Raw genomic sequence first — 25,422 nt, forward strand, 5'->3', positions numbered from 1 at the left:
ACAGTCTGTTCTAGTCAGACACCTGAGAGACAGAAAAATGAAAAGTCAGTACAATGCTTCAACTCAATTTTGTTTCTGTACTGCTTTGTGCAAACACGACCATAGCTGAAGGGAATTAGCAGATCTTTTGTCATTTCAATCATTATGAATTTCAGTTTCCCTTTCACCCACTGAGCAGGGGACTTAGCAGATCTTTTGTATTTTCAATCTTTCTGGATTTCAGTTTCCCTTTCACCCAATCTTTGATATCCAGTGACATTTGAAAAATCCACACGTTGTTCCGCGTCCATTCTTTTGGCCAAATATGTAGGAGAAGTCTGGAGGTCCTGGAGAAGATTTAGCAAGAGATCTTTGATAAGATAGGCCAGTGTAACACATCTCCCGACATTACCCCTTGTCATCACGCCATCTGTTGTCAGCAAATCAACCTCATGGCTCAAGGGAATTGGCAGATCTTTTGTACAAGCATATGAACATATCAGCTTGGCAAACATGCTTTTAAGTTTTGAAATTTCCAGGTCTACTTCTAAACATCTTGTCGAGCACCATTTTCATTCACTTTCTTGAAAGGGACTTACATTTTTTACAACACAAGCTTGAATTTGTAGGTTATTTTGAGTGTCTATTGGGATTTGCTAGAGTGAAGCATGAAGTGCCTTGAAGAGTTTCATTAAATTAAAACATTGAAAGAAATGCTATAGAGTGAATTCACCCTGTCTTTAGAGGCTTTCTATCAATTTTTGACTCACACCCCTCTGACATTGAAAGGTGTGCTATTTTTGGACTAAAGGAATGCTTTTTTAGGACTAAAGCTGACTTAGCAGAGGATGGTTTCGATCCATCGACCTCTGGGTTATGGGCCCAGCACGCTTCCGCTGCACCACTCTGCTTTCCCAGCACCCCAGATGGGACTCGAACCCACAATCCCTGGCTTAGGAGGCCAGTGCCTTATACATTAGGCCACTGGGGCTCTTGCTAAAGCTTGCGGATGTCCAGTACCCACGATGAACGCAACCTATACTTCTGGAATATATCAGAGGGCTCTGTTCTCAGTACAGTCTGTTCTAGTCAGACACCTGAGAGACAGAAAAAATGAAAAGTCAGTACAATGCTTCAACTCAATTTTGTTTCTGTACTGCTTTGTGCAAACACGACCATAGCTGAAGGGAATTAGCAGATCTTTTGTCATTTCAATCATTATGAATTTCAGTTTCCCTTTCACCCACTGAGCAGGGGACTTAGCAGATCTTTTGTATTTTCAATCTTTCTGGATTTCAGTTTCCCTTTCACCCAATCTTTGACATCCAGTGACATTTGAAAAATCCACACGTTGTTCCGCGTCACCTCTTTTGGCCAAATATGTAGAAGTCTGGAGGTCCTGGAGAAGATTCAGCAAGAGATCTTTGATAAGATAGGCCAATGTAACACATCTCTCGACATTACCCCTTGTCATCACACCATCTGTTGTCAGCAAATCAACATCATGGCTCAAGGGAATTGGCAGATCTTTTGTACAAGCATATGAACATATCAGCTTGGCAAACATGCTTTTAAGTTTTGAAATTTCCAGGTCTACTTCTAAACATCTTGTCGAGCACCATTTTCATTCACTTTCTTGAAAGGGACTTAAATTTTTTACAACACAAGCTTGAATTTGTAGGTTATTTTGAGTGTCTATTGGGATTTGCTAGAGTGAAGCATGAAGTGCCTTGAAGAGTTTCATTAAATTAAAACATTGAAAGAAATGCTATAGAGTGAATTCACCCTGTCTTTAGAGGCTTTCTATCAATTTTTGACTCACACCCCTCTGACATTGAAAGGTGTGCTATTTTTGGACTAAAGGAATGCTTTTTTAGGACTAAAGCTGACTTAGCAGAGGATGGTTTCGATCCATCGACCTCTGGGTTATGGGCCCAGCACGCTTCCGCTGCGCCACTCTGCTTTCCCAGCACCCCAGATGGGACTCGAACCCACAATCCCTGGCTTAGGAGGCCAGTGCCTTATCCATTAGGCCACTGGGGCTCTTGCTAAAGCTTGCGGATGTCCAGTACCCACGATGAACGCAACCTATACTTCTGGAATATATCAGAGGGCTCTGTTCTCAGTACAGTCTGTTCTAGTCAGACACCTGAGAGACAGAAAAATGAAAAGTCAGTACAATGCTTCAACTCAATTTTGTTTCTGTACTGCTTTGTGCAAACACGACCATAGCTGAAGGGAATTAGCAGATCTTTTGTCATTTCAATCATTATGAATTTCAGTTTCCCTTTCACCCACTGAGCAGGGGACTTAGCAGATCTTTTGTATTTTCAATCTTTCTGGATTTCAGTTTCCCTTTCACCCAATCTTTGATATCCAGTGACATTTGAAAAATCCACACGTTGTTCCGCGTCCATTCTTTTGGCCAAATATGTAGGAGAAGTCTGGAGGTCCTGGAGAAGATTTAGCAAGAGATCTTTGATAAGATAGGCCAGTGTAACACATCTCCCGACATTACCCCTTGTCATCACGCCATCTGTTGTCAGCAAATCAACCTCATGGCTCAAGGGAATTGGCAGATCTTTTGTACAAGCATATGAACATATCAGCTTGGCAAACATGCTTTTAAGTTTTGAAATTTCCAGGTCTACTTCTAAACATCTTGTCGAGCACCATTTTCATTCACTTTCTTGAAAGGGACTTAAATTTTTTACAACACAAGCTTGAATTTGTAGGTTATTTTGAGTGTCTATTGGGATTTGCTAGAGTGAAGCATGAAGTGCCTTGAAGAGTTTCATTAAATTAAAACATTGAAAGAAATGCTATAGAGTGAATTCACCCTGTCTTTAGAGGCTTTCTATCAATTTTTGACTCACACCCCTCTGACATTGAAAGGTGTGCTATTTTTGGACTAAAGGAATGCTTTTTTAGGACTAAAGCTGACTTAGCAGAGGATGGTTTCGATCCATCGACCTCTGGGTTATGGGCCCAGCACGCTTCCGCTGCGCCACTCTGCTTTCCCAGCACCCCAGATGGGACTCGAACCCACAATCCCTGGCTTAGGAGGCCAGTGCCTTATACATTAGGCCACTGGGGCTCTTGCTAAAGCTTGCGGATGTCCAGTACCCACGATGAACGCAACCTATACTTCTGGAATATATCAGAGGGCTCTGTTCTCAGTACAGTCTGTTCTAGTCAGACACCTGAGAGACAGAAAAATGAAAAGTCAGTACAATGCTTCAACTCAATTTTGTTTCTGTACTGCTTTGTGCAAACACGACCATAGCTGAAGGGAATTAGCAGATCTTTTGTCATTTCAATCATTATGAATTTCAGTTTCCCTTTCACCCACTGAGCAGGGGACTTAGCAGATCTTTTGTATTTTCAATCTTTCTGGATTTCAGTTTCCCTTTCACCCAATCTTTGACATCCAGTGACATTTGAAAAATCCACACGTTGTTCCGCGTCACCTCTTTTGGCCAAATATGTAGAAGTCTGGAGGTCCTGGAGAAGATTCAGCAAGAGATCTTTGATAAGATAGGCCAATGTAACACATCTCTCGACATTACCCCTTGTCATCACGCCATCGGTTGTCAGCAAATCAACCTCATGGCTCAAGGGAATTAGCAGATCTTTTGTACAAGCATATGAACATATCAACTTGGCAAACATGCTTTTAAGTTTTGAAATTTCCAGGTCTACTTCTAAACATCTTGTCGAGCACCATTTTCATTCACTTTCTTGAAAGGCACTTACATTTTTTACAACACAAGCTTGAATTTGTAGGTTATTTTGAGTGTCTATTGGGATTTGCTAGAGTGAAGCATGAAGTGCCTTGAAGAGTTTAATTAAATTAAAACATTGAAAGAAATGCTATAGAGTGAATTCACCCTGTCTTTAGAGGCTTTCTATCAATTTTTGACTCACACCCCTCTGACATTGAAAGGTGTGCTATTTTTGGACTAAAGGAATGCTTTTTTAGGACTAAAGGTGACTTAGCAGAGGATGGTTTCGATCCATCGACCTCTGGGTTATGGGCCCAGCACGCTTCCGCTGCGCCACTCTGCTTTCCCAGCACCCCAGATGGGACTCGAACCCACAATCCCTGGCTTAGGAGGCCAGTGCCTTATCCATTAGGCCACTGGGGCTCTTGCTAAAGCTTGCGGATGTCCAGTACCCACGATGAACGCAACCTATACTTCTGGAATATATCAGAGGGCTCTGTTCTCAGTACAGTCTGTTCTAGTCAGACACCTGAGAGACAGAAAAATGAAAAGTCAGTACAATGCTTCAACTCAATTTTGTTTCTGTACTGCTTTGTGCAAACACGACCATAGCTGAAGGGAATTAGCAGATCTTTTGTCATTTCAATCATTATGAATTTCAGTTTCCCTTTCACCCACTGAGCAGGGGACTTAGCAGATCTTTTGTATTTTCAATCTTTCTGGATTTCAGTTTCCCTTTCACCCAATCTTTGATATCCAGTGACATTTGAAAAATCCACACGTTGTTCCGCGTCCATTCTTTTGGCCAAATATGTAGAAGTCTGGAGGTCCTGGAGAAGATTCAGCAAGAGATCTTTGATAAGATAGGCCAGTGTAACACATCTCTCGACATTACCCCTTGTCATCACGCCATCTGTTGTCAGCAAATCAACCTCATGGCTCAAGGGAATTAGCAGATCTTTTGTACAAGCATATGAACATATCAACTTGGCAAACATGCTTTTAAGTTTTGAAATTTCCAGGTCTACTTCTAAACATCTTGTCGAGCACCATTTTCATTCACTTTCTTGAAAGGCACTTACATTTTTTACAACACAAGCTTGAATTTGTAGGTTATTTTGAGTGTCTATTGGGATTTGCTAGAGTGAAGCATGAAGTGCCTTGAAGAGTTTCATTAAATTAAAACATTGAAAGAAATGCTATAGAGTGAATTCACCCTGTCTTTAGAGGCTTTCTATCAATTTTTGACTCACACCCCTCTGACATTGAAAGGTGTGCTATTTTTGGACTAAAGGAATGCTTTTTTAGGACTAAAGGTGACTTAGCAGAGGATGGTTTCGATCCATCGACCTCTGGGTTATGGGCCCAGCACGCTTCCGCTGCGCCACTCTGCTTTCCCAGCACCCCAGATGGGACTCGAACCCACAATCCCTGGCTTAGGAGGCCAGTGCCTTATCCATTAGGCCACTGGGGCTCTTGCTAAAGCTTGCGGATGTCCAGTACCCACGATGAACGCAACCTATACTTCTGGAATATATCAGAGGGCTCTGTTCTCAGTACAGTCTGTTCTAGTCAGACACCTGAGAGACAGAAAAATGAAAAGTCAGTACAATGCTTCAACTCAATTTTGTTTCTGTACTGCTTTGTGCAAACACGACCATAGCTGAAGGGAATTAGCAGATCTTTTGTCATTTCAATCATTATAAATTTCAGTTTCCCTTTCACCCACTGAGCAGGGGACTTAGCAGATCTTTTGTATTTTCAATCTTTCTGGATTTCAGTTTCCCTTTCACCCAATCTTTGATATCCAGTGACATTTGAAAAATCCACACGTTGTTCCGCGTCCATTCTTTTGGCCAAATATGTAGAAGTCTGGAGGTCCTGGAGAAGATTCAGCAAGAGATCTTTGATAAGATAGGCCAGTGTAACACATCTCTCGACATTACCCCTTGTCATCACGCCATCTGTTGTCAGCAAATCAACCTCATGGCTCAAGGGAATTAGCAGATCTTTTGTACAAGCATATGAACATATCAACTTGGCAAACATGCTTTTAAGTTTTGAAATTTCCAGGTCTACTTCTAAACATCTTGTCGAGCACCATTTTCATTCACTTTCTTGAAAGGCACTTACATTTTTTACAACACAAGCTTGAATTTGTAGGTTATTTTGAGTGTCTATTGGGATTTGCTAGAGTGAAGCATGAAGTGCCTTGAAGAGTTTCATTAAATTAAAACATTGAAAGAAATGCTATAGAGTGAATTCACCCTGTCTTTAGAGGCTTTCTATCAATTTTTGACTCACACCCCTCTGACATTGAAAGGTGTGCTATTTTTGGACTAAAGGAATGCTTTTTTAGGACTAAAGGTGACTTAGCAGAGGATGGTTTCGATCCATCGACCTCTGGGTTATGGGCCCAGCACGCTTCCGCTGCGCCACTCTGCTTTCCCAGCACCCCAGATGGGACTCGAACCCACAATCCCTGGCTTAGGAGGCCAGTGCCTTATCCATTAGGCCACTGGGGCTCTTGCTAAAGCTTGCGGATGTCCAGTACCCACGATGAACGCAACCTATACTTCTGGAATATATCAGAGGGCTCTGTTCTCAGTACAGTCTGTTCTAGTCAGACACCTGAGAGACAGAAAAATGAAAAGTCAGTACAATGCTTCAACTCAATTTTGTTTCTGTACTGCTTTGTGCAAACACGACCATAGCTGAAGGGAATTAGCAGATCTTTTGTCATTTCAATCATTATAAATTTCAGTTTCCCTTTCACCCACTGAGCAGGGGACTTAGCAGATCTTTTGTATTTTCAATCTTTCTGGATTTCAGTTTCCCTTTCACCCAATCTTTGATATCCAGTGACATTTGAAAAATCCACACGTTGTTCCGCGTCCATTCTTTTGGCCAAATGTGTAGAAGTCTGGAGGTCCTGGAGAAGATTCAGCAAGAGATCTTTGATAAGATAGGCCAGTGTAACACATCTCTCGACATTACCCCTTGTCATCACGCCATCTGTTGTCAGCAAATCAACCTCATGGCTCAAGGGAATTAGCAGATCTTTTGTACAAGCATATGAACATATCAACTTGGCAAACATGCTTTTAAGTTTTGAAATTTCCAGGTCTACTTCTAAACATCTTGTCGAGCACCATTTTCATTCACTTTCTTGAAAGGCACTTACATTTTTTACAACACAAGCTTGAATTTGTAGGTTATTTTGAGTGTCTATTGGGATTTGCTAGAGTGAAGCATGAAGTGCCTTGAAGAGTTTCATTAAATTAAAACATTGAAAGAAATGCTATAGAGTGAATTCACCCTGTCTTTAGAGGCTTTCTATCAATTTTTGACTCACACCCCTCTGACATTGAAAGGTGTGCTATTTTTGGACTAAAGGAATGCTTTTTTAGGACTAAAGGTGACTTAGCAGAGGATGGTTTCGATCCATCGACCTCTGGGTTATGGGCCCAGCACGCTTCCGCTGCGCCACTCTGCTTTCCCAGCACCCCAGATGGGACTCGAACCCACAATCCCTGGCTTAGGAGGCCAGTGCCTTATCCATTAGGCCACTGGGGCTCTTGCTAAAGCTTGCGGATGTCCAGTACCCACGATGAACGCAACCTATACTTCTGGAATATATCAGAGGGCTCTGTTCTCAGTACAGTCTGTTCTAGTCAGACACCTGAGAGACAGAAAAATGAAAAGTCAGTACAATGCTTCAACTCAATTTTGTTTCTGTACTTCTTTGTGCAAACACGACCATAGCTGAAGGGAATTAGCAGATCTTTTGTCATTTCAATCATTATAAATTTCAGTTTCCCTTTCACCCACTGAGCAGGGGACTTAGCAGATCTTTTGTATTTTCAATCTTTCTGGATTTCAGTTTCCCTTTCACCCAATCTTTGATATCCAGTGACATTTGAAAAATCCACACGTTGTTCCGCGTCCATTCTTTTGGCCAAATATGTAGAAGTCTGGAGGTCCTGGAGAAGATTCAGCAAGAGATCTTTGATAAGATAGGCCAGTGTAACACATCTCTCGACATTACCCCTTGTCATCACGCCATCTGTTGTCAGCAAATCAACCTCATGGCTCAAGGGAATTAGCAGATCTTTTGTACAAGCATATGAACATATCAACTTGGCAAACATGCTTTTAAGTTTTGAAATTTCCAGGTCTACTTCTAAACATCTTGTCGAGCACCATTTTCATTCACTTTCTTGAAAGGCACTTACATTTTTTACAACACAAGCTTGAATTTGTAGGTTATTTTGAGTGTCTATTGGGATTTGCTAGAGTGAAGCATGAAGTGCCTTGAAGAGTTTCATTAAATTAAAACATTGAAAGAAATGCTATAGAGTGAATTCACCCTGTCTTTAGAGGCTTTCTATCAATTTTTGACTCACACCCCTCTGACATTGAAAGGTGTGCTATTTTTGGACTAAAGGAATGCTTTTTTAGGACTAAAGGTGACTTAGCAGAGGATGGTTTCGATCCATCGACCTCTGGGTTATGGGCCCAGCACGCTTCCGCTGCGCCACTCTGCTTTCCCAGCACCCCAGATGGGACTCGAACCCACAATCCCTGGCTTAGGAGGCCAGTGCCTTATCCATTAGGCCACTGGGGCTCTTGCTAAAGCTTGCGGATGTCCAGTACCCACGATGAACGCAACCTATACTTCTGGAATATATCAGAGGGCTCTGTTCTCAGTACAGTCTGTTCTAGTCAGACACCTGAGAGACAGAAAAATGAAAAGTCAGTACAATGCTTCAACTCAATTTTGTTTCTGTACTTCTTTGTGCAAACACGACCATAGCTGAAGGGAATTAGCAGATCTTTTGTCATTTCAATCATTATAAATTTCAGTTTCCCTTTCACCCACTGAGCAGGGGACTTAGCAGATCTTTTGTATTTTCAATCTTTCTGGATTTCAGTTTCCCTTTCACCCAATCTTTGATATCCAGTGACATTTGAAAAATCCACACGTTGTTCCGCGTCACCTCTTTTGGCCAAATATGTAGAAGTCTGGAGGTCCTGGAGAAGATTCAGCAAGAGATCTTTGATAAGATAGGCCAATGTAACACATCTCTCGACATTACCCCTTGTCATCACACCATCTGTTGTCAGCAAATCAACATCATGGCTCAAGGGAATTGGCAGATCTTTTGTACAAGCATATGAACATATCAGCTTGGCAAACATGCTTTTAAGTTTTGAAATTTCCAGGTCTACTTCTAAACATCTTGTCGAGCACCATTTTCATTCACTTTCTTGAAAGGGACTTAAATTTTTTACAACACAAGCTTGAATTTGTAGGTTATTTTGAGTGTCTATTGGGATTTGCTAGAGTGAAGCATGAAGTGCCTTGAAGAGTTTCATTAAATTAAAACATTGAAAGAAATGCTATAGAGTGAATTCACCCTGTCTTTAGAGGCTTTCTATCAATTTTTGACTCACACCCCTCTGACATTGAAAGGTGTGCTATTTTTGGACTAAAGGAATGCTTTTTTAGGACTAAAGCTGACTTAGCAGAGGATGGTTTCGATCCATCGACCTCTGGGTTATGGGCCCAGCACGCTTCCGCTGCGCCACTCTGCTTTCCCAGCACCCCAGATGGGACTCGAACCCACAATCCCTGGCTTAGGAGGCCAGTGCCTTATACATTAGGCCACTGGGGCTCTTGCTAAAGCTTGCGGATGTCCAGTACCCACGATGAACGCAACCTATACTTCTGGAATATATCAGAGGGCTCTGTTCTCAGTACAGTCTGTTCTAGTCAGACACCTGAGAGACAGAAAAATGAAAAGTCAGTACAATGCTTCAACTCAATTTTGTTTCTGTACTGCTTTGTGCAAACACGACCATAGCTGAAGGGAATTAGCAGATCTTTTGTCATTTCAATCATTATGAATTTCAGTTTCCCTTTCACCTACTGAGCAGGGGACTTAGCAGATCTTTTGTATTTTCAATCTTTCTGGATTTCAGTTTCCCTTTCACCCAATCTTTGACATCCAGTGACATTTGAAAAATCCACACGTTGTTCCGCATCACCTCTTTTGGCCAAATATGTAGAAGTCTGGAGGTCCTGGAGAAGATTCAGCAAGAGATCTTTGATAAGATAGGCCAATGTAACACATCTCTCGACATTACCCCTTGTCATCACGCCATCTGTTGTCAGCAAATCAACCTCATGGCTCAAGGGAATTGGCAGATCTTTTGTACAAGCATATGAACATATCAGCTTGGCAAACATGCTTTTAAGTTTTGAAATTTCCAGGTCTACTTCTAAACATCTTGTCGAGCACCATTTTCATTCACTTTCTTGAAAGGGACTTAAATTTTTTACAACACAAGCTTGAATTTGTAGGTTATTTTGAGTGTCTATTGGGATTTGCTAGAGTGAAGCATGAAGTGCCTTGAAGAGTTTCATTAAATTAAAACATTGAAAGAAATGCTATAGAGTGAATTCACCCTGTCTTTAGAGGCTTTCTATCAATTTTTGACTCACACCCCTCTGACATTGAAAGGTGTGCTATTTTTGGACTAAAGGAATGCTTTTTTAGGACTAAAGCTGACTTAGCAGAGGATGGTTTCGATCCATCGACCTCTGGGTTATGGGCCCAGCACGCTTCCGCTGCGCCACTCTGCTTTCCCAGCACCCCAGATGGGACTCGAACCCACAATCCCTGGCTTAGGAGGCCAGTGCCTTATACATTAGGCCACTGGGGCTCTTGCTAAAGCTTGCGGATGTCCAGTACCCACGATGAACGCAACCTATACTTCTGGAATATATCAGAGGGCTCTGTTCTCAGTACAGTCTGTTCTAGTCAGACACCTGAGAGACAGAAAAATGAAAAGTCAGTACAATGCTTCAACTCAATTTTGTTTCTGTACTGCTTTGTGCAAACACGACCATAGCTGAAGGGAATTAGCAGATCTTTTGTCATTTCAATCATTATGAATTTCAGTTTCCCTTTCACCTACTGAGCAGGGGACTTAGCAGATCTTTTGTATTTTCAATCTTTCTGGATTTCAGTTTCCCTTTCACCCAATCTTTGACATCCAGTGACATTTGAAAAATCCACACGTTGTTCCGCATCACCTCTTTTGGCCAAATATGTAGAAGTCTGGAGGTCCTGGAGAAGATTCAGCAAGAGATCTTTGATAAGATAGGCCAATGTAACACATCTCTCGACATTACCCCTTGTCATCACGCCATCTGTTGTCAGCAAATCAACCTCATGGCTCAAGGGAATTGGCAGATCTTTTGTACAAGCATATGAACATATCAGCTTGGCAAACATGCTTTTAAGTTTTGAAATTTCCAGGTCTACTTCTAAACATCTTGTCGAGCACCATTTTCATTCACTTTCTTGAAAGGGACTTAAATTTTTTACAACACAAGCTTGAATTTGTAGGTTATTTTGAGTGTCTATTGGGATTTGCTAGAGTGAAGCATGAAGTGCCTTGAAGAGTTTCATTAAATTAAAACATTGAAAGAAATGCTATAGAGTGAATTCACCCTGTCTTTAGAGGCTTTCTATCAATTTTTGACTCACACCCCTCTGACATTGAAAGGTGTGCTATTTTTGGACTAAAGGAATGCTTTTTTAGGACTAAAGCTGACTTAGCAGAGGATGGTTTCGATCCATCGACCTCTGGGTTATGGGCCCAGCACGCTTCCGCTGCGCCACTCTGCTTTCCCAGCACCCCAGATGGGACTCGAACCCACAATCCCTGGCTTAGGAGGCCAGTGCCTTATCCATTAGGCCACTGGGGCTCTTGCTAAAGCTTGCGGATGTCCAGTACCCACGATGAACGCAACCTATACTTCTGGAATATATCAGAGGGCTCTGTTCTCAGTACAGTCTGTTCTAGTCAGACACCTGAGAGACAGAAAAATGAAAAGTCAGTACAATGCTTCAACTCAATTTTGTTTCTGTACTGCTTTGTGCAAACACGACCATAGCTGAAGGGAATTAGCAGATCTTTTGTCATTTCAATCATTATGAATTTCAGTTTCCCTTTCACCTACTGAGCAGGGGACTTAGCAGATCTTTTGTATTTTCAATCTTTCTGGATTTCAGTTTCCCTTTCACCCAATCTTTGACATCCAGTGACATTTGAAAAATCCACACGTTGTTCCGCATCACCTCTTTTGGCCAAATATGTAGAAGTCTGGAGGTCCTGGAGAAGATTCAGCAAGAGATCTTTGATAAGATAGGCCAATGTAACACATCTCTCGACATTACCCCTTGTCATCACGCCATCTGTTGTCAGCAAATCAACCTCATGGCTCAAGGGAATTGGCAGATCTTTTGTACAAGCATATGAACATATCAGCTTGGCAAACATGCTTTTAAGTTTTGAAATTTCCAGGTCTACTTCTAAACATCTTGTCGAGCACCATTTTCATTCACTTTCTTGAAAGGGACTTAAATTTTTTACAACACAAGCTTGAATTTGTAGGTTATTTTGAGTGTCTATTGGGATTTGCTAGAGTGAAGCATGAAGTGCCTTGAAGAGTTTCATTAAATTAAAACATTGAAAGAAATGCTATAGAGTGAATTCACCCTGTCTTTAGAGGCTTTCTATCAATTTTTGACTCACACCCCTCTGACATTGAAAGGTGTGCTATTTTTGGACTAAAGGAATGCTTTTTTAGGACTAAAGCTGACTTAGCAGAGGATGGTTTCGATCCATCGACCTCTGGGTTATGGGCCCAGCACGCTTCCGCTGCGCCACTCTGCTTTCCCAGCACCCCAGATGGGACTCGAACCCACAATCCCTGGCTTAGGAGGCCAGTGCCTTATACATTAGGCCACTGGGGCTCTTGCTAAAGCTTGCGGATGTCCAGTACCCACGATGAACGCAACCTATACTTCTGGAATATATCAGAGGGCTCTGTTCTCAGTACAGTCTGTTCTAGTCAGACACCTGAGAGACAGAAAAATGAAAAGTCAGTACAATGCTTCAACTCAATTTTGTTTCTGTACTGCTTTGTGCAAACACGACCATAGCTGAAGGGAATTAGCAGATCTTTTGTCATTTCAATCATTATGAATTTCAGTTTCCCTTTCACCTACTGAGCAGGGGACTTAGCAGATCTTTTGTATTTTCAATCTTTCTGGATTTCAGTTTCCCTTTCACCCAATCTTTGACATCCAGTGACATTTGAAAAATCCACACGTTGTTCCGCATCACCTCTTTTGGCCAAATATGTAGAAGTCTGGAGGTCCTGGAGAAGATTCAGCAAGAGATCTTTGATAAGATAGGCCAATGTAACACATCTCTCGACATTACCCCTTGTCATCACGCCATCTGTTGTCAGCAAATCAACCTCATGGCTCAAGGGAATTGGCAGATCTTTTGTACAAGCATATGAACATATCAGCTTGGCAAACATGCTTTTAAGTTTTGAAATTTCCAGGTCTACTTCTAAACATCTTGTCGAGCACCATTTTCATTCACTTTCTTGAAAGGGACTTAAATTTTTTACAACACAAGCTTGAATTTGTAGGTTATTTTGAGTGTCTATTGGGATTTGCTAGAGTGAAGCATGAAGTGCCTTGAAGAGTTTCATTAAATTAAAACATTGAAAGAAATGCTATAGAGTGAATTCACCCTGTCTTTAGAGGCTTTCTATCAATTTTTGACTCACACCCCTCTGACATTGAAAGGTGTGCTATTTTTGGACTAAAGGAATGCTTTTTTAGGACTAAAGCTGACTTAGCAGAGGATGGTTTCGATCCATCGACCTCTGGGTTATGGGCCCAGCACGCTTCCGCTGCGCCACTCTGCTTTCCCAGCACCCCAGATGGGACTCGAACCCACAATCCCTGGCTTAGGAGGCCAGTGCCTTATCCATTAGGCCACTGGGGCTCTTGCTAAAGCTTGCGGATGTCCAGTACCCACGATGAACGCAACCTATACTTCTGGAATATATCAGAGGGCTCTGTTCTCAGTACAGTCTGTTTTAATCAGACACCTGAGAGACAGAAAAATGAAAAGTCAGTACAATGCTTCAACTCAATTTTGTTTCTGTACTGCTTTGTGCAAACACGACCATAGCTGAAGGGAATTAGCAGATCTTTTGTCATTTCAATCATTATGAATTTCAGTTTCCCTTTCACCCACTGAGCAGGGGACTTAGCAGATCTTTTGTATTTTCAATCTTTCTGGATTTCAGTTTCCCTTTCACCCAATCTTTGACATCCAGTGACATTTGAAAAATCCACACGTTGTTCCGCGTCACCTCTTTTGGCCAAATATGTAGAAGTCTGGAGGTCCTGGAGAAGATTCAGCAAGAGATCTTTGATAAGATAGGCCAATGTAACACATCTCTCGACATTACCCCTTGTCATCACGCCATCTGTTGTCAGCAAATCAACATCATGGCTCAAGGGAATTGGCAGATCTTTTGTACAAGCATATGAACATATCAGCTTGGCAAACATGCTTTTAAGTTTTGAAATTTCCAGGTCTACTTCTAAACATCTTGTCGAGCACCATTTTCATTCACTTTCTTGAAAGGGACTTAAATTTTTTACAACACAAGCTTGAATTTGTAGGTTATTTTGAGTGTCTATTGGGATTTGCTAGAGTGAAGCATGAAGTGCCTTGAAGAGTTTCATTAAATTAAAACATTGAAAGAAATGCTATAGAGTGAACTAGATAGGCAAAGTTTGTGAACAAACTTTATGTTGGCTTGCAAAGCAGCTGAAACGTTGTTTTGAATGTTGTTGACCTCCTAATGTTAAAGGTTGTTTTAATGTTGATATCCTGCTAAATGATGTTGAAGGCTGTTTAAATGTTGACAACCTGCTAAATGATGTTAAAGGTTGTTTCAATGTTATCACTGTTAAATGATATTCAGTGTAGTGCTAGGGATCAGCTTTTGGGTAATTTCACCAAGTCTGATCACCAAGTCTTGAAAATTAAGAGATTGATGAAATCAGTGCATTCCTATAGGAGGATGGAGGGATGAATGAAATGATAGAAGGGGAGGACAAATGACATCAATATGATATTCAGTGCAGTTCTAGGCATCAGCTCCTGAGTCATTTTATCAAGTTTGATCACTATATCTTGAAAATTAAGGAATTGATTAAATCATTGCATTTCTATGAGATGGAGGGATAAATGAAATGATAGAAGGGGAGGATCGACAAATGCCATCAATATGATATTCAGGGCAGTGCAAGGCATCAGCTCCTGATTCATTTCACCAGGTTCAATCACGATATCTTGAAAATTAAGGGAGTTATGAAATCAATGGGTCCATATGGGAGGATGGAGGGATGAATGAAATGATAGAATGGGAGGATAGACAAATGGCATCAATATGATATTCAGTATAGTGTTAGGGATCAGCTCCTGAGTCAATTTACAAAGTTTGATCACTATATCTTGAAAATTAAGGGATTGATTAAATCAATGCATTTCTATGAGATGGGGGGATGAATGAAATGATAGAACGGGAGGATAGACAAATGGCATCAATATGATATTCAGTGCAGTGCAAGGCATCAGCTCCTGAGTCATTTTACAAAGTTTGATCACTATATCTTGAAAATTAAGGGAGTTATGAAATCAATGCATTACTATAGGAAGATGGAGGGATAAATGAAATGATAGAAGGGGAGCATAGATAAATGACATCAATATGATATTCAGTGTAGTGTTAGGGATCAGCTTCTGAGTCATTTTACCAAGTTTGATAACTATATCTTGAAAATTAAGGGATTGATTAAGTCAATGCATTCTTATGGGAGGATGGAAGGATGAATGAAATGATAGAAGGGGAGGATAGACAAATGGCATCAATATGATATTCAGTGCAGTGCTAGGGATCAGCTATTGAGTCAGTTCACCAAGTCTGATCATTAAGTCTTGAAAATTAACGGAGTTATGAAATCAATGGGTCCATATGGGAGGATGGAGGGAGGAATGAAATGATAGAACGGGAGGATAGACAAATGGCATCAATATGTTATTCAGTGTAGTGTTAGGGATCAGCTCCTAAGTCATTTTACCAAGTTTGATCAATATATCTTGCAAATTAAGGGATTGATGAAATCAATGCATTCCTATGGGAAGATGGAGGGATGAATGAAATGATTGAAGGGGAGGATAGACAAATGGCATCAATATGATACTCAGTGCAGTGCTAGGCATCAGCTCCTGAGTCATTTTACCAAGTTTGATTACTATATCTTGAAAATTAAGAGATTGATGAAATCAATGCATTCCTATGGGAGGATGGAGGGATGAATGAAATGATAGAAGGGGAGGATAGACAAATGGCATCAATATGATAATCAGTGTAGCACTAGGCATTAGCTCCTGATTCATTTCACCAGGTTCGATCACGATATCTTGAAAATTAAGGGAGTTATGAAATCAATGGGTCCATATGGGAGGATGGAGGGATGAATGAAATGATAGAATGGGAGGATAGACAAATGGCATCAATATGATATTTAGTATAGTGTTAGGGATCAGCTCCTGAGTCAATTTACAAAGTTTGATCACTATATCTTGAAAATTAAGGGATTGATTAAATCAATGCATTTCTATGAGATGGGGGGATGAATGAAATGATAGAACGGGAGGATAGACAAATGGCATCAATATGATATTCAGTGCAGTGCAAGGCATCAGCTCCTGAGTCATTTTACAAAGTTTGATCACTATATCTTGAAAATTAAGGGAGTTATGAAATCAATGCATTACTATAGGAAGATGGAGGGATAAATGAAATGATAGAAGGGGAGCATAGATAAATGACATCAATATGATATTCAGTGTAGTGTTAGGGATCAGCTTCTGAGTCATTTTACCAAGTTTGATAACTATATCTTGAAAATTAAGGGATTGATTAAGTCAATGCATTCTTATGGGAGGATGGAAGGATGAATGAAATGATAGAAGGGGAGGATAGACAAATGGCATCAATATGATATTCAGTGCAGTGCTAGGGATCAGCTATTGAGTCAGTTCACCAAGTCTGATCATTAAGTCTTGAAAATTAACGGAGTTATGAAATCAATGGGTCCATATGGGAGGATGGAGGGAGGAATGAAATGATAGAACGGGAGGATAGACAAATGGCATCAATATGTTATTCAGTGTAGTGTTAGGGATCAGCTCCTAAGTCATTTTACCAAGTTTGATCAATATATCTTGCAAATTAAGGGATTGATGAAATCAATGCATTCCTATGGGAAGATGGAGGGATGAATGAAATGATTGAAGGGGAGGATAGACAAATGGCATCAATATGATACTCAGTGCAGTGCTAGGCATCAGCTCCTGAGTCATTTTACCAAGTTTGATTACTATATCTTGAAAATTAAGAGATTGATGAAATCAATGCATTCCTATGGGAGGATGGAGGGATGAATGAAATGATAGAAGGGGAGGATAGACAAATGGCATCAATATGATAATCAGTGTAGCACTAGGCATTAGCTACTAAATTGACTGGTGTGGTTGATGCTGATGTATTTGGCTAAAGGGGTAGTTGCAGTTGAGGGGTAGTTTAGCTGTTAGGGCAATTACTATTGAGGGGTAATTGGCTGTGGGGTAGTTGACATTGAGGGGTTATTGACCTGTTGGGGTTATTGTTGTTGATAGCTTTAAAGATTTCTGTGTAGTTCCTGTTAAAAGCTTGTTTAGATGTTGTATTTGTTGTTGAGGGGCAATTACCTGTGATGGGGCAATTACTGTTGAGGGGCTATTGCCATTGGGGTAGTTAATGCAGATGTATTTGTTATTGTTGAAGACTAATAGTTTAATGGTGTTGTTGTGGTTAATAGGTAATATAGCTGTTTGGGGCAATTACTGCTGAGGGGTAATTGGCTGTGGGGTAGTTGATATTGAGGGGTTATTGACCTGTTGGGGTTATTGTTGTTGATGGGTATTAAGATTACTGTGTAGTTCCTGTTAAAAGCTTGTTTAGATGTGGAATGTTTTGTTGAGGGGGTATTTACCTGTGGTGGGGCAATTACTGTTGAGGGGCAATTAGTTGTGGGGTAGTAAAATTGCCATTGGGGTAGTTAATGCAGATGTATTTGATATTGTTGAAGGCTATTAGTTTAATAGGGTTGTTAATGTTAAGAGGTGATTTAGCTGTTTGGGGCAATTACTGCTGAGGGGTAATTGGCTGTGGGGTAGTTGATATTGAGGGGTTATTGACCTGTTGGGGTTATTGTTGTTGATGGCTATTAAGATTATTGTGTAGTTCCTGGTAAAAGCTTGTTTAGATGTGATTTTTTTTGTTGAGGGGGTACTTACCTGTGGTGGGGCAATTACTGTTGAGGGGTAATTGGTTGTGGGTTAGTTAAAATTGGGTTGTTGTTCAGTTATACAGTTAATACTGCTGCAGGGACTGAGGGAGAGAAGAGGTTCCGTGCGTGTGTGCTCCATCTGCTCTATCTGCCCCTCTGATCCATCTGCCCTTCTGCCCCATCTGCTTTATCTGCCCCATCTGCTCCATCTGCCCCGCTGCTCTACCTGCCCTGCTGCTCTACCTGCCCCATCTGCCCCTCTGCTCCATCTTCCCCATCTGTTCCTCTGCTCCATCTGTGTGTGTGTGTGTGTGATGTATATGTGTGTGTCTGTGTGGAGTGGGTATGAGAGAGATGCATGTGTGCGTGCGTGTGTGGGGGGAGGGGAAGACACATTCAACATAACTGACACCACTCTGAGTGGAGGAGCCTTGTTTAATGTGATTTGCACCCTCCAAACAAACGGTCGTAGTTCGGGCTCTGTTTAACTTATCGCCGAAGATATTGTTTGAGAGAGGACCCCTGGCTGATCATTTTGGTGTAATTTGTGTGTTGTTTGACCCAATATTGTCTGATTTATGACAAGTTAAACACAGAGGCAAATTGTGAAAAATCCCTTAACTGAAACACGGTCTCTTCCACTCTAGAAGCCTCGTTTAATGTGATTTGCACCCTCCGAACAAACGGTCGTACTTCGGGCTCTATTTAACGTATCGCTTAACCGAAGATATTGTATGAGAGAGGACCCCTGGCTGATCATTTTGGTGTAATTTATGTGTTGTTTGACCCAATATTGTCTGATTTATGACAAGTTAAACACAGAGGCAAATTGTGAAAAAGACAGTTCTGATTTTGAGAAATTAACATGGGAGTTAATGGGGCAGTTTTCTGTGTCTAGTGCCAAACAAATGCTCATAACTCTAAAAGTAATTGATAAAATGATTAGATATTTTGGCGTGCCAGAAAGGACAAATTTCTCTCTCATTTAAAATTTAAATGGAGCTTCTAGATGAAAGTGGAAGGAATTTACAGCTGTTTATCCAGGAGATTTTTCATGACAGCACACTAACTGGGGACATTTCTGAACATTCCGCCATTCATTCTCTATGGGAAAAAGTCAACTTTGAGGACTTGTCCTGAGGACACCGTATGTCCGACATGTCCCAAAAGCACAAGCACACTTCTTCCATATGAGATCTGTGAACCTGCCAATTTTCAAGGTTCTAGCTCAAAAACTGCGACCTGTGAAAGTTACCGAAAACTCGAATAGAATAATAATAAGAAGAAGAATAAGAAGAATAGAGAGAACAGTATGTTGGCTGCTTCGCAAGCCAACATAATCACCCTGTCTTTAGAGGCTTTCTATCAATTTTTGACTCACACCCCTCTGACATTGAAAGGTGTGCTATTTTTGGACTAAAGGAATGCTTTTTTAGGACTAAAGCTGACTTAGCAGAGGATGGTTTCGATCCATCGACCTCTGGGTTATGGGCCCAGCACGCTTCCGCTGCGCCACTCTGCTTTCCCAGCACCCCAGATGGGACTCGAACCCACAATCCCTGGCTTAGGAGGCCAGTGCCTTATACATTAGGCCACTGGGGCTCTTGCTAAAGCTTGCGGATGTCCAGTACCCACGATGAACGCAACCTATACTTCTGGAATATATCAGAGGGCTCTGTTCTCAGTACAGTCTGTTCTAGTCAGACACCTGAGAGACAGAAAAATGAAAAGTCAGTACAATGCTTCAACTCAATTTTGTTTCTGTACTGCTTTGTGCAAACACGACCATAGCTGAAGGGAATTAGCAGATCTTTTGTCATTTCAATCATTATGAATTTCAGTTTCCCTTTCACCTACTGAGCAGGGGACTTAGCAGATCTTTTGTATTTTCAATCTTTCTGGATTTCAGTTTCCCTTTCACCCAATCTTTGACATCCAGTGACATTTGAAAAATCCACACGTTGTTCCGCATCACCTCTTTTGGCCAAATATGTAGAAGTCTGGAGGTCCTGGAGAAGATTCAGCAAGAGATCTTTGATAAGATAGGCCAATGTAACACATCTCTCGACATTACCCCTTGTCATCACGCCATCTGTTGTCAGCAAATCAACCTCATGGCTCAAGGGAATTGGCAGATCTTTTGTACAAGCATATGAACATATCAGCTTGGCAAACATGCTTTTAAGTTTTGAAATTTCCAGGTCTACTTCTAAACATCTTGTCGAGCACCATTTTCATTCACTTTCTTGAAAGGGACTTACATTTTTTACAACACAAGCTTGAATTTGTAGGTTATTTTGAGTGTCTATTGGGATTTGCTAGAGTGAAGCATGAAGTGCCTTGAAGAGTTTCATTAAATTAAAACATTGAAAGAAATGCTATAGAGTGAATTCACCCTGTCTTTAGAGGCTTTCTATCAATTTTTGACTCACACCCCTCTGACATTGAAAGGTGTGCTATTTTTGGACTAAAGGAATGCTTTTTTAGGACTAAAGCTGACTTAGCAGAGGATGGTTTCGATCCATCGACCTCTGGGTTATGGGCCCAGCACGCTTCCGCTGCGCCACTCTGCTTTCCCAGCACCTCAGATGGGACTCGAACCCACAATCCCTGGCTTAGGAGGCCAGTGCCTTATCCATTAGGCCACTGGGGCTCTTGCTAAAGCTTGCGGATGTCCAGTACCCACGATGAACGCAACCTATACTTCTGGAATATATCAGAGGGCTCTGTTCTCAGTACAGTCTGTTCTAGTCAGACACCTGAGAGACAGAAAAATGAAAAGTCAGTACAATGCTTCAACTCAATTTTGTTTCTGTACTGCTTTGTGCAAACACGACCATAGCTGAAGGGAATTAGCAGATCTTTTGTCATTTCAATCATTATGAATTTCAGTTTCCCTTTCACCCACTGAGCAGGGGACTTAGCAGATCTTTTGTATTTTCAATCTTTCTGGATTTCAGTTTCCCTTTCACCCAATCTTTGATATCCAGTGACATTTGAAAAATCCACACGTTGTTCCGCGTCCATTCTTTTGGCCAAATATGTAGGAGAAGTCTGGAGGTCCTGGAGAAGATTCAGCAAGAGATCTTTGATAAGATAGGCCAATGTAACACATCTCTCGACATTACCCCTTGTCATCACGCCATCTGTTGTCAGCAAATCAACCTCATGGCTCAAGGGAATTGGCAGATATTTTGTACAAGCATATGAACATATCAGCTTGGCAAACATGCTTTTAAGTTTTGAAATTTCCAGGTCTACTTCTAAACATCTTGTCGAGCACCATTTTCATTCACTTTCTTGAAAGGGACTTAAATTTTTTACGACACAAGCTTGAATTTGTAGGTTATTTTGAGTGTCTATTGGGATTTGCTAGAGTGAAGCATGAAGTGCCTTGAAGAGTTTCATTAAATTAAAACATTGAAAGAAATGCTATAGAGTGAATTCACCCTGTCTTTAGAGGCTTTCTATCAATTTTTGACTCACACCCCTCTGACATTGAAAGGTGTGCTATTTTTGGACTAAAGGAATGCTTTTTTAGGACTAAAGCTGACTTAGCAGAGGATGGTTTCGATCCATCGACCTCTGGGTTATGGGCCCAGCACGCTTCCGCTGCGCCACTCTGCTTTCCCAGCACCCCAGATGGGACTCGAACCCACAATCCCTGGCTTAGGAGGCCAGTGCCTTATCCATTAGGCCACTGGGGCTCTTGCTAAAGCTTGCGGATGTCCAGTACCCACGATGAACGCAACCTATACTTCTGGAATATATCAGAGGGCTCTGTTCTCAGTACAGTCTGTTCTAGTCAGACACCTGAGAGACAGAAAAATGAAAAGTCAGTACAATGCTTCAACTCAATTTTGTTTCTGTACTGCTTTGTGCAAACACGACCATAGCTGAAGGGAATTAGCAGATCTTTTGTCATTTCAATCATTATGAATTTCAGTTTCCCTTTCACCCACTGAGCAGGGGACTTAGCAGATCTTTTGTATTTTCAATCTTTCTGGATTTCAGTTTCCCTTTCACCCAATCTTTGATATCCAGTGACATTTGAAAAATCCACACGTTGTTCCGCGTCCATTCTTTTGGCCAAATATGTAGGAGAAGTCTGGAGGTCCTGGAGAAGATTTAGCAAGAGATCTTTGATAAGATAGGCCAGTGTAACACATCTCCCGACATTACCCCTTGTCATCACGCCATCTGTTGTCAGCAAATCAACCTCATGGCTCAAGGGAATTGGCAGATCTTTTGTACAAGCATATGAACATATCAGCTTGGCAAACATGCTTTTAAGTTTTGAAATTTCCAGGTCTACTTCTAAACATCTTGTCGAGCACCATTTTCATTCACTTTCTTGAAAGGGACTTACATTTTTTACAACACAAGCTTGAATTTGTAGGTTATTTTGAGTGTCTATTGGGATTTGCTAGAGTGAAGCATGAAGTGCCTTGAAGAGTTTCATTAAATTAAAACATTGAAAGAAATGCTATAGAGTGAATTCACCCTGTCTTTAGAGGCTTTCTATCAATTTTTGACTCACACCCCTCTGACATTGAAAGGTGTGCTATTTTTGGACTAAAGGAATGCTTTTTTAGGACTAAAGCTGACTTAGCAGAGGATGGTTTCGATCCATCGACCTCTGGGTTATGGGCCCAGCACGCTTCCGCTGCACCACTCTGCTTTCCCAGCACCCCAGATGGGACTCGAACCCACAATCCCTGGCTTAGGAGGCCAGTGCCTTATACATTAGGCCACTGGGGCTCTTGCTAAAGCTTGCGGATGTCCAGTACCCACGATGAACGCAACCTATACTTCTGGAATATATCAGAGGGCTCTGTTCTCAGTACAGTCTGTTCTAGTCAGACACCTGAGAGACAGAAAAATGAAAAGTCAGTACAATGCTTCAACTCAATTTTGTTTCTGTACTGCTTTGTGCAAACACGACCATAGCTGAAGGGAATTAGCAGATCTTTTGTCATTTCAATCATTATGAATTTCAGTTTCCCTTTCACCCACTGAGCAGGGGACTTAGCAGATCTTTTGTATTTTCAATCTTTCTGGATTTCAGTTTCCCTTTCACCCAATCTTTGACATCCAGTGACATTTGAAAAATCCACACGTTGTTCCGCGTCACCTCTTTTGGCCAAATATGTAGAAGTCTGGAGGTCCTGGAGAAGATTCAGCAAGAGATCTTTGATAAGATAGGCCAATGTAACACATCTCTCGACATTACCCCTTGTCATCACACCATCTGTTGTCAGCAAATCAACATCATGGCTCAAGGGAATTGGCAGATCTTTTGTACAAGCATATGAACATATCAGCTTGGCAAACATGCTTTTAAGTTTTGAAATTTCCAGGTCTACTTCTAAACATCTTGTCGAGCACCATTTTCATTCACTTTCTTGAAAGGGACTTAAATTTTTTACAACACAAGCTTGAATTTGTAGGTTATTTTGAGTGTCTATTGGGATTTGCTAGAGTGAAGCATGAAGTGCCTTGAAGAGTTTCATTAAATTAAAACATTGAAAGAAATGCTATAGAGTGAATTCACCCTGTCTTTAGAGGCTTTCTATCAATTTTTGACTCACACCCCTCTGACATTGAAAGGTGTGCTATTTTTGGACTAAAGGAATGCTTTTTTAGGACTAAAGCTGACTTAGCAGAGGATGGTTTCGATCCATCGACCTCTGGGTTATGGGCCCAGCACGCTTCCGCTGCGCCACTCTGCTTTCCCAGCACCCCAGATGGGACTCGAACCCACAATCCCTGGCTTAGGAGGCCAGTGCCTTATCCATTAGGCCACTGGGGCTCTTGCTAAAGCTTGCGGATGTCCAGTACCCACGATGAACGCAACCTATACTTCTGGAATATATCAGAGGGCTCTGTTCTCAGTACAGTCTGTTCTAGTCAGACACCTGAGAGACAGAAAAATGAAAAGTCAGTACAATGCTTCAACTCAATTTTGTTTCTGTACTGCTTTGTGCAAACACGACCATAGCTGAAGGGAATTAGCAGATCTTTTGTCATTTCAATCATTATGAATTTCAGTTTCCCTTTCACCCACTGAGCAGGGGACTTAGCAGATCTTTTGTATTTTCAATCTTTCTGGATTTCAGTTTCCCTTTCACCCAATCTTTGATATCCAGTGACATTTGAAAAATCCACACGTTGTTCCGCGTCCATTCTTTTGGCCAAATATGTAGAAGTCTGGAGGTCCTGGAGAAGATTCAGCAAGAGATCTTTGATAAGATAGGCCAATGTAACACATCTCTCGACATTACCCCTTGTCATCACGCCATCTGTTGTCAGCAAATCAACCTCATGGCTCAAGGGAATTGGCAGATCTTTTGTACAAGCATATGAACATATCAGCTTGGCAAACATGCTTTTAAGTTTTGAAATTTCCAGGTCTACTTCTAAACATCTTGTCGAGCACCATTTTCATTCACTTTCTTGAAAGGGACTTACATTTTTTACAACACAAGCTTGAATTTGTAGGTTATTTTGAGTGTCTATTGGGATTTGCTAGAGTGAAGCATGAAGTGCCTTGAAGAGTTTCATTAAATTAAAACATTGAAAGAAATGCTATAGAGTGAATTCACCCTGTCTTTAGAGGCTTTCTATCAATTTTTGACTCACACCCCTCTGACATTGAAAGGTGTGCTATTTTTGGACTAAAGGAATGCTTTTTTAGGACTAAAGCTGACTTAGCAGAGGATGGTTTCGATCCATCGACCTCTGGGTTATGGGCCCAGCACGCTTCCGCTGCGCCACTCTGCTTTCCCAGCACCTCAGATGGGACTCGAACCCACAATCCCTGGCTTAGGAGGCCAGTGCCTTATCCATTAGGCCACTGGGGCTCTTGCTAAAGCTTGCGGATGTCCAGTACCCACGATGAACGCAACCTATACTTCTGGAATATATCAGAGGGCTCTGTTCTCAGTACAGTCTGTTCTAGTCAGACACCTGAGAGACAGAAAAATGAAAAGTCAGTACAATGCTTCAACTCAATTTTGTTTCTGTACTGCTTTGTGCAAACACGACCATAGCTGAAGGGAATTAGCAGATCTTTTGTCATTTCAATCATTATGAATTTCAGTTTCCCTTTCACCCACTGAGCAGGGGACTTAGCAGATCTTTTGTATTTTCAATCTTTCTGGATTTCAGTTTCCCTTTCACCCAATCTTTGATATCCAGTGACATTTGAAAAATCCACACGTTGTTCCGCGTCCATTCTTTTGGCCAAATATGTAGGAGAAGTCTGGAGGTCCTGGAGAAGATTTAGCAAGAGATCTTTGATAAGATAGGCCAGTGTAACACATCTCCCGACATTACCCCTTGTCATCACGCCATCTGTTGTCAGCAAATCAACCTCATGGCTCAAGGGAATTGGCAGATCTTTTGTACAAGCATATGAACATATC

The 25,422-nt window shown here is 41.3% G+C and overlaps 12 non-coding genes across 12 annotated transcripts; all 12 read right to left on the minus strand.

The window, feature by feature from the left end:
* Positions 1-1,949: 1,949 nt before the first annotated feature.
* On the minus strand, positions 1,950-2,022 carry trnar-ccu (transfer RNA arginine (anticodon CCU)). The gene has a single exon. It is a non-coding gene; the product is annotated as a tRNA-Arg (tRNA).
* A 2,032-nt stretch (positions 2,023-4,054) lies between these two features.
* trnar-ccu (transfer RNA arginine (anticodon CCU)) lies at positions 4,055-4,127 on the minus strand. The gene has a single exon. It is a non-coding gene; the product is annotated as a tRNA-Arg (tRNA).
* Positions 4,128-5,105: 978 nt separating this feature from the next.
* Positions 5,106-5,178, minus strand: trnar-ccu (transfer RNA arginine (anticodon CCU)). Its single transcript has one exon. It is a non-coding gene; the product is annotated as a tRNA-Arg (tRNA).
* A 978-nt stretch (positions 5,179-6,156) lies between these two features.
* trnar-ccu (transfer RNA arginine (anticodon CCU)) lies at positions 6,157-6,229 on the minus strand. Its single transcript has one exon. It is a non-coding gene; the product is annotated as a tRNA-Arg (tRNA).
* Positions 6,230-7,207: 978 nt separating this feature from the next.
* trnar-ccu (transfer RNA arginine (anticodon CCU)) lies at positions 7,208-7,280 on the minus strand. Its single transcript has one exon. It is a non-coding gene; the product is annotated as a tRNA-Arg (tRNA).
* Positions 7,281-8,258: 978 nt separating this feature from the next.
* On the minus strand, positions 8,259-8,331 carry trnar-ccu (transfer RNA arginine (anticodon CCU)). The gene has a single exon. It is a non-coding gene; the product is annotated as a tRNA-Arg (tRNA).
* Positions 8,332-11,411: 3,080 nt separating this feature from the next.
* On the minus strand, positions 11,412-11,484 carry trnar-ccu (transfer RNA arginine (anticodon CCU)). The gene has a single exon. It is a non-coding gene; the product is annotated as a tRNA-Arg (tRNA).
* A 2,029-nt stretch (positions 11,485-13,513) lies between these two features.
* trnar-ccu (transfer RNA arginine (anticodon CCU)) lies at positions 13,514-13,586 on the minus strand. The gene has a single exon. It is a non-coding gene; the product is annotated as a tRNA-Arg (tRNA).
* A 6,989-nt stretch (positions 13,587-20,575) lies between these two features.
* trnar-ccu (transfer RNA arginine (anticodon CCU)) lies at positions 20,576-20,648 on the minus strand. The gene has a single exon. It is a non-coding gene; the product is annotated as a tRNA-Arg (tRNA).
* A 981-nt stretch (positions 20,649-21,629) lies between these two features.
* trnar-ccu (transfer RNA arginine (anticodon CCU)) lies at positions 21,630-21,702 on the minus strand. Its single transcript has one exon. It is a non-coding gene; the product is annotated as a tRNA-Arg (tRNA).
* A 2,032-nt stretch (positions 21,703-23,734) lies between these two features.
* Positions 23,735-23,807, minus strand: trnar-ccu (transfer RNA arginine (anticodon CCU)). The gene has a single exon. It is a non-coding gene; the product is annotated as a tRNA-Arg (tRNA).
* Positions 23,808-24,785: 978 nt separating this feature from the next.
* Positions 24,786-24,858, minus strand: trnar-ccu (transfer RNA arginine (anticodon CCU)). The gene has a single exon. It is a non-coding gene; the product is annotated as a tRNA-Arg (tRNA).
* Positions 24,859-25,422: the final 564 nt, after the last annotated feature.

This window comes from Brachyhypopomus gauderio, unplaced genomic scaffold (assembly GCF_052324685.1).
Source record: "Brachyhypopomus gauderio isolate BG-103 unplaced genomic scaffold, BGAUD_0.2 sc194, whole genome shotgun sequence".
Lineage (NCBI taxonomy): Eukaryota > Metazoa > Chordata > Actinopteri > Gymnotiformes > Hypopomidae > Brachyhypopomus > Brachyhypopomus gauderio.